The sequence below is a fragment of the Phoca vitulina genome, unplaced genomic scaffold, assembly GCF_004348235.1.
Source record: "Phoca vitulina isolate PV1807 unplaced genomic scaffold, GSC_HSeal_1.0 scaffold37, whole genome shotgun sequence".
In the NCBI taxonomy this organism is placed as follows: domain Eukaryota; kingdom Metazoa; phylum Chordata; class Mammalia; order Carnivora; family Phocidae; genus Phoca; species Phoca vitulina.
The window spans coordinates 20141400-20150515 of NW_022589740.1; the positions used below are offsets into that span (position 1 = coordinate 20141400).

The 9116-nt window shown below is 40.6% G+C and overlaps 1 pseudogene; it reads right to left on the bottom strand.

The window, feature by feature from the left end:
- Positions 1-4306: 4306 nt before the first annotated feature.
- Positions 4307-7146, bottom strand: LOC116646657 (annotated as a pseudogene).
- Positions 7147-9116: the final 1970 nt, after the last annotated feature.

Consider the following 9116-nt stretch of genomic DNA (forward strand, 5'->3'; position numbering starts at 1 on the left):
TTCTCTTTTTCTTTTAGTAATACATGCCTTCATTCATTCCAGTTTTCACACACACATGCACACACACAGAGAAAAACCATTATATATAAGGTGGTATGTTGGTTTTGTAAAAATCAAAGATACTCATATAAAGCTTTTAACCTTCATGTCATATTATTATTACAGTAAGGGAAATAAGGGTTGTTGATAAATAATTTTAATAAAGACTTTTTAAAGGACAGGATATAAGTGAGATTTTTTCATGGCTTCAGAGAAGAAAAATATTTACTAGGGACAGAGGGGAAAGAAAGAAGGAATTGGAATGAAGAAACAAGGTAGACTTCAAGGAAGAGGTGGCATTTATTCTAGGGATAAGCATTTAGATGTCCAGAAACAGAGGTGATGGGAAGATAAGGGAAAATACTCCCAGCTTCTGGAAGTGTCTGCAATCAAGAAGAGATATTTAATGGATGAAAGCTGTTACTTTATTTATTTATTATTCATATGTCAACTCATTCTCTAAAATACTAGAGGCAATTTGAATAAATACATATGAAATTAATAAAACAAAAATTATAAGGTTCATTCATTAAAAAAAAAAAAAGTTTATTGAACACCTCACATGAGCCAGGCTAGTAGAAAAAAAAAAAATCTCTGCTTTCATGTTTACAATTTAGTATGGAAGACTCACAATAGACAGAAAAATAAATACATAAACAAATCTGTAACACTATGAAAAAATATAAAGCAGGAAAAAGAGAAAGGGGATAAGCCATGGAGGGGATCAGAATAAGCCACCCTAAAATATGCCACTTTTGCATATGGATTGTTTTGAGCTGAAGTCAATGAGGATCAAAAGATGAAGAAAGAAGCCTTCATGGAGCTTCCTTTATTGGACTGAAAGCAGAAATTTCTGAGAAATGAAGACTGCCATAAACTCCCTCTCCTGGGAAAGTTTGGGTTTTTTTGTTTTGTTTTGTTTTGTTTTTTAAGATATTTATTTATTTATTTATGAAAGAGAGAGAGCTGGGGGAGGAGCAGAGGGACAAGCTGACTCCCTGCTGAGCGAGGAGCCTGATACGGGGCTCGATCCCAGGGACCTGAGCCGAAGTCAGATGCTTAACTGACTGAGCCACCTAGGCACCCCAATTCCCTCTCCTGGGAAAGTTTTATGGCTGAGAAGAAAACAAAACTTTGGCACCAAGATGGACCTGCACAAACAAACCTTCCTAAAATGGCCCCTAGCTTCTATTAATTTGCCCCATATATGTACCTTCCCATAGTTTGTCACACTTGGAAGCCTAAAATCCTGTTCCTTTGTCTTTTCACATCTCCACAATCTACTGCTCTTTGTTAGACATGGTATATAAACTCTCAGGCCCAGCTGCTTCTTTGGGTCTTCATTTATTTTCTAGGAAGACCTCCTTCTCAAAAAATTAACATCAAATAAAGTTTGCACACCTTCCTCCTATTAATCAGTCTTTTCTCAGTCTAATTTGCATGGCTTCAGCTGGAGAACTGAGGGAAGCAGAGGTAAAGTTTTTTTTTCCCCTCCCCTACACGAGAGTAGAGAAAGACATGCCATTTTAGATATAAATTGGTCAAAGACATCCTTCTGCAGAGGCCATTTTTGAGCAGAGACTTGAACAAAACAAGGAAATGAACCTTGAATATGTCATGGAGTCACCATGGTTGGGCTTCTTACATGGTGCCTCGGGGCTCACAGACTGTTCCCAGAAGCCCAGGGAGAAGCTGCAAAGCTTCTTAAGAACTAGCTTCAGAAGACAAAATTTTGCTTCCACTTCATTGTGGTGCACATGGAAGTTCTCAAGGCCAGCCTAGATTCAAGTAGAAGAGAAAGAGTGCCCACTTCTCAATGGCAGAAGTAGCAAGAATTTGTAGCCACCCTTAATCCTCCAGCTTTGTGCAAATGTTTCAAATTAGGTTGATGTATCTTTCCCTAAAGAAATGGTCTACATCAAGGGTCAGCGGACTATGGCTAAGCAAAATAGAACCAACCAGTGGACCTACCCACCCCACTGACTATTTTTGTAAATAAAGTGATGTTAGAACACAGAAATATCCATTCATTTACTTACTATCTGCCTATGGCTGCTTCTCTGCCTTAAGGGCAAACTTAAATAGTTGCAACTGACTTGAGAGCCGGCAAAAATTAAACTGTTTACTATCTGACACTTTACAGAGAAAGTTTGCGGACCCCTGGTCTGCAAGAAAGCAATCATGACATTTCTCAATCACTCCACATAGATCTCCAGCAATTTTATTTTCAATCTTGGCTACAGGTTCCTAGAAATAATTAACTTTGCTTTGAGTAAACTGAAGTTCAAGAAGATTTTGAAAATGTAAACTGATATCCAAGCAGAAAGCAGGTGCCTCAATAAGAAAGATAAATATGTAGAAGCGAATCACACCAAACTTGAAGCTAATAGAAGCAGAACTGAGAGAAACAGGTCCTCTTCACACGACGCAGAGAACTGGGCAGCTAACCTACCGCAACCTCCTCAAGGTTTTTTGTTTGTTGCTTAAAATTAAGGAGAGGAAAAATATCTCAAATCCTAAATAAAATGCATTTTCTCCCTCTAGAGACTGGATATTAAACCCATCAGAAAAGCTCGGACTTTTACACTTGTAACAACATTTCAAGAGAGGAAACTTAGGCCCATTTCAAGATGTTTGCCAGCTCTAAAACAATGTAACCATTGGTTAAAACAAATCTTTAATCACTGGACGTGTTTGGCATCATGCCTCTTTGGCATGCCTCCCTGAGACCTGACAAATCACCCTCACCCAGAGTCAAGAGTATAGCACGTATTAAACCAGTCCTGACAAGTGGATTCGTCGTCTACTACACTAGGGTAGGACTCAGGGTTTAATCAGCCAAATAGGCATCCCCAAGACTATCTCAAAAGAAAGTGAAGAGTACGGGCGCCTGGGTAGCTCAGTCGTTAAGCGTCTGCCTTCGGCTCAGGTCATGATCCCAGGGTCCTGGGATCAAGCCCCATATCGAGCCCCATATCGGGCTCCCTGCTCCACGGGAAGCCTGCTGCTCCCTCTCCCACTCCCCCTGCTTGTGTTCCCTCTCTCGCTGTGTCTCTCTCTGTCAAATAAATAAATAAAATCTTTAAAAAAAAAAAAAGGAAAAAAGAAAGTGAAGAGTACAACCTTAACTGCTATAGCGTGGATTTTACAATGGGCATATTAGGACTGAATAGTGTACAATGTCAAAAGAAAGAGATAATATTCTTATGGAACAAGTATGCCATTTCTCCAGATAAAATCATTATTGATTTTGGAAGGCTTCTCACATATACCTTCTCACAATGTCAGATTAAGTGTGTGGAAGGGGGGGTGCCTTAAGAATGTTGCAACACATTGGATGAATATCAAAGTGACCATCACAGAGTATCTGGTCTCACCTGTTGTGATGAGCTTCCCTCCACTGTCTATTCTGGCCAGCTACTATAAAGAAATCAAGAACTAAATCCAAAAACAACAACAAAAATCTAATAGAAGTTGTTATTGAAAGTATGCAATAGATAAAAATAAAGATTATATAATAGGTGAAGACATAAGTTTAAAAGCAATCAACATTAGGGGCGCCTGGGTGGCTCAGTTATTAAGTGTCTGCCTTCCGCTTGGGTCATGATCCCAGGGTCCTGGGATGGAGCCCTGAGTCGGGCTCCCTGCTCCGCAGGAAGCCTGCTTCTCCCTCTCCCACTCCCCCTGCTTGTGTTCCCTCTCTTGCTGTGTCTCTCTGTCAAATAAATAAAATCTTTAAAAAAAACTAAAATAAAAAATAAAAGCAATCAACCGTAACAAAAAAAAACCACATAATAACACCTTTAAAACAATACTTTTAAAATGTAAAATAAATATAAATAAAGCGAGAAAGCCTCTAGAAACAATAAATATTTTTAAATGTAAAGCATGAATATAAAAAATGACCTTAATAAAAATTATGTTTTAACATCAATAATAAAATTCAAAGTAATGACAACATAAATTCATAAAAATAAACCTAGATTTCAGTTAGAAATTAGGAATAAAAGATGTTTTGGATTATAAATAATAAAATGAGCTATTAATACAAGTGATAAAAGGTAAAACTGGCAAAGTGAAAAACAAAGGACCTAACAGAAGTTAACAGGATAAAGTATTAGGGGAAAAATAAGAAGAGAACATAAACACAATTTTCAGAAAATACAGGGAAAGATGGTGCATACAAGTAACTTGAAAAGTTAGCAAAGTCCTGAAATGGGCTAAGAATAGCAGATAAAGAACAATTAAAATGGCATGCATCGATTTGTTAACGGTACTCAAATTCAGGACTATAAAATAAAATTCTTTATTAAAAATAAAAATAAACACCCTTAAAGCAATACCCACCTGGAAACACCCAAGTGGTGGGACTCCTATTAAAATGGAAATATCAGCTTGCCCTGTGGAGAACTTTGCAGAGCCTGAGAGGCTGGGAGGAAGACCAGAATGAGAAGGCCTTCCCTCCTACCTGTCAGGTATGCCCAAGCCCCAGCTCAGCCCCCAAATGATCTGTGTGGTGAGCAGCTTGGCTTGCTAGCCACAGTAATGCATGAAGGTAAACAGTGGGAAATCAGGGCAGAAATATAGGATGAGTCATACAAGGCTTTAAATGCCACACTGTTTCACAGTGTTTTCCAAACATGAGCATTCAGTAAACTAACAGGTTTATCCTGGAGATTTTGATTCAGTAAATCTGGGCGGGGAGGGGAGGAGACGGAAGGGGAAGGCAGAGGAGGGGCAGTGGGGAGGGTAGGTGCTCTGTGATTTTCACTTATGACCTTCTCAAACAGGTTCCAACCCTTTTAAAAAGTCTTCTCCACTCCAAGTAATTTTGATATTTTTCCAAGTTTAAGAAATAATGATTTATGATCTTGAGACAACTGAGACTTTTCAATATCCAGGTATCAAATTCCAAAACACAGGTGAGGAGAAAAATGCTTTGAATGGTAGCAGGTCAGAGTTACACAAACCCAGTAAAAGGTGCAGCCAAGTAAGAATGACGCTGGGAACCTGTCGCTTTCATATGAAGCTCAACTGTTTTTAATGTTCTTTGCTACTGCCAAGAACCACCAAATTAAGAGGAAGCCATGAATATACGTGTCACTGGTGGCTTTTAAGTATCAGAACATTGCCAAAATAAACAGCAAGGGTCCTTTGATATTCATATTTCTCAGGGATCAAGTGTATGCACTCCAAGCCATATCTACCTCCTTCGAGACACTGAAAGGATAAAAATTAAGATGATTCAAGCCTTTTCTTCTCAACTTCAGAAGAGCACAGTGCTATATATATATATCACTGGCACATCTTGAAAATGATTATGTTTGAACAGCACACTGGATAAACTGTAGGGGATTTGGGAGCCTCTGCATGGCTATGGTGAAAAAAATTCATTACATTTTCTTTATATCAAAATAATTTGAAAATAAAAATAAAATAGAGAGTTTCAAGTGTAGTATTTGTGGCGGGCAGGGAACGCACCATTCCAAACCCTCCTCATGGCAAGGCTTGCTCAGGGACTGACCCACCTTGCACAAGGACACATCTGTCTTGGGGCAGCTCATATCTAATGAGCAATCAAGGCAGGAGTATAAGGACCCAGCCTATTGGCCCAACAGGGAACAAGTCTGAGGGGGCTTGAAGGAAGTTTCCAGAGCCGCCTGGAGATAGGGGTAAGGTGGGGAGGGGGTTGGCCCAGACTTTGAACCCCTCACAATCCAGTGTCCTCTGCCAAATCCTGCTCCTGCCCCTTTCTCTTCAGAGGTGGGGATCCCTAATAAACACCCTGCCCTACAAACTCCTGGGTGTTTATCTGAAAGAAAGTGCTATAAAACTTGCTCTTGCCCCAAATCCCTTGGGAAGAGTGTTTCACTGCTTGTGAGGCATGTACTCCCCCAGTCTGTGGATTGTTTTCCCTTGAATGAAGGACATCAACCTTGTTATTAAATTGTATTATTCTTTGTCTTTGTCATTTGACAGTTCCTCAGGAACAGATCGCCTTCTGTTTCCATCAGTGAGCCAGGATACATGGTGGTCCTACTGGACACCACCATGTAAGAGTATAGTGTGTTGAGCACCTGGGTAGCTCAGTTGGTTGGTCATCTGCCTTCAGCTCGGGTCAAGATCTCAGGATCCTGGGATCGAATCCTGCATCAGGCTCCCTGCTCAGCGGGGAGTCTGCTTCTCCCTCTGTCTGCTACTCCCCCTGCTTGTGTGCTCTCACTCTCTCTCTCTTAAATAAATAAAATCTTTAAAAAAAAAAAAAAAAGAGTACAGTGTGTCATCATCACACTTCATGATGGGAGTTGAAGGGAGTTGAAGGTGGTCCCATGGGTGCCACAGGACTCCATACCCAGGAAAAAGGACTGGAAGAGTGCCTCTGGACACCAGAACTGCTTGTGGCTGGTGGTGATCACCTGACTACAGCTCATAACTAATCTCCTGGGAGCAGGAGGATGTAGCTGTGGCCCCAGCTCCTGCTCCAAGACATAGCAGACCTCCATGATGTCATACAGGATTTCCTGCTCAGCCACTGTGGTGAAGCTGCAGTCATGCTCCATGAGAATCTTCATGAGATGGTCTTTCAGGTCTCAGCCAGCTAGGACCTGACACAGGATGGTATGGGGCAGAGTGTAGCCCTCATAGATGGGTACTGTGTGGGTGACTTGGTCCCCATAACTCATGACAATACCAGTGGTACAGCCAGAGGCATATAGGAACAACACAGCCTGATGGTCATGCACCTAAGCAAAGTATGGAAGATCTGGAATGTGATCTGAATCATCTCTCAGTTGGCCTTGACATTCAAGGTGGCATCAGTCAGCAGCACAGGGTGCTCCTCAGGGTTCTAGAAGTTGTGGTGCCAGATCTTCTCTATGTTTTCTCAGTTGATGATGATGCCATGCTTGATGGGGTACTTAAAAGTTAGGATTCCACTCTTGCTCTGGGCCTCATCACCCAAGTGGTCCTTCTGTCCCATGCCCACAATGACGCCTGGTGTCAGGGGTGCCTGACAGTGGACAAGAACATGTCCTGGACGAGGGTGGGGGAGTCATTCCCAGCAAAGCCAGATTTGCACATGCCAGAGCCAGTCATGATGAGCAGTGTGGTTTCTCCTAGTGGAGGTGGTGGGCCCAAGGGTGGAGTGAAGCAGGCATTGTGGTTTGATTTGCATTTCCCTAATGATTAGTGATGTTGAGCACTGCACCTTTTCATATACCTGTTGGCCATGTCTATTCAGAGCCATCCATTTTTAACTTGATTTTTTTTTCTTTTTTTTTTTTTTTGAGTTGTAGAAATTATTTATATATTTTAAAAATCAATGCTTTCTCAGATATAAAATTTGCAAATACTTTTCTCCCATTCAGTAGGTTGCCTTTTCATTTTGTTGACGGTTCCCCTTGCTATGCAGAAGCTTTTCAGTTTGATGTAGTCTCACTCATTTATTTTTGCAAATAATTCTTACTAAATCATTGAAAATAATGATGAAGTTCTTATTTGTAGACTGTGCACATATTGCTAGAGCTGTCATCATGTGGCTTAATTCAATGTTACTAAAAGTGAATAGCAGCTACACCATGGACAAAGGTATGGGATATGAAATCAGAGATTCAAGGCTGCCCCTCCGGGCTATGCTAGTCAGAAAACCCTGACCCTGACCTACTGTGCCCTCTTCAGACTCATGAAACAAAAGTGCCTTCAGGAACTCTGGATCTAGCAATTTTAGTAGCTGCTCAGTGGCAATCCCCTTCTTGGCAGTAGTCAGAGTATCCCAGTTGGAATAGCAAATGCCCAATTCTTCCCATCACCCTTGCTGCTTCTGTGGACTACTGGATTTGCCATCAGACCTCCTCACTCAGGCAGTCCCCTGCAAGCCCCAGATGAGGCTGCTCATGGCTGAGTTTGCCAGAAGAAATACAGAACAATTAGTTAAATTTGGATTTCATGAAAAGAAGAAATACTTTTTTTTTTTTTTAAAGCCATGTCTCAAATATTATATGGAGCTTACTTGTATTAAAAAATGTTTTAATCTGAAATTCAAGTTTAACTGGGTGTCATGTATTATTATTTGCTAAATCTGGCAACCCTACTTGAAGTGTGAAGGTTCTGGTCATCCCAGGCCCACCCCAGCCTGGGATGGACTAATGAGATCAATATTTCTTGGATTACCTATCATTTTCTCTGTGTATCTTTTGGAAAATGCTATTGCTGGATTTCATATTGCTGATTCCTTCAGTCTTTTTGAAACTCTTCTTTGCCTTCCTTGACTCATCTTTCTTTTCTTTTTAAAATCTGACCAGTTTTTCTCTGGATTCTAATTCTTCCCCCACTGTCTAAATCAAAGGTTAGTCAACATTTCCTGTAAAGGGTCAGACGGTAAATATTTTATTTTTTGAGGACCACATAGTATCTGTCATAACTCCTGGACTCTGACTTTGTAGAGCAAAAACAGTAACTGGCAATATGCAAATGAATGAACATGGCTATGTTCCAATAAAACTTTATTTACACAAACAGGCAATAGGACAGACTTAGCCCATAGGCCATAATTTGCCAATCCCTGCTCTAGATGCAAGTGTAGCTGGATCAGTCCTTGTCTTTCTTCATTGTTTGTTCTTTTATCGATCTCATCTAATTACATGATAGGCCTACCACTTGTATTTCAGTGACATGCAAATCTGTATCTCAAACCCTGACTTTCCTCCCAGTCTACAGTCTTGTATTCCAAAAGCCTGCAAGATGATTCTTCCTGAATGTCTTATAGACACTTTAAATTCATCAATCCCAATTTCTCTCTGAAAGCATCACATCTCCTGTTCCTCTCCACAATCTCTATTTCTGCCAGGATAACCACTACCCCTATGGCTAAACCCAGCTCAAAATTTCCACAGGTGTTTGGTTTCCTCCTTTCCCCAGCTGCCCATATTCACCGAGTGGACAAGTACTATAAATTCAACATATTTATTTCATATCTGTGTCTCCTGTCCCTTCCTACCACCAAGGGGAAGCTTTCTGTACCTCTTCTCATTGCAATATTATCCAAATGACTCTAGACACCAGACAACAACCAAATTTCT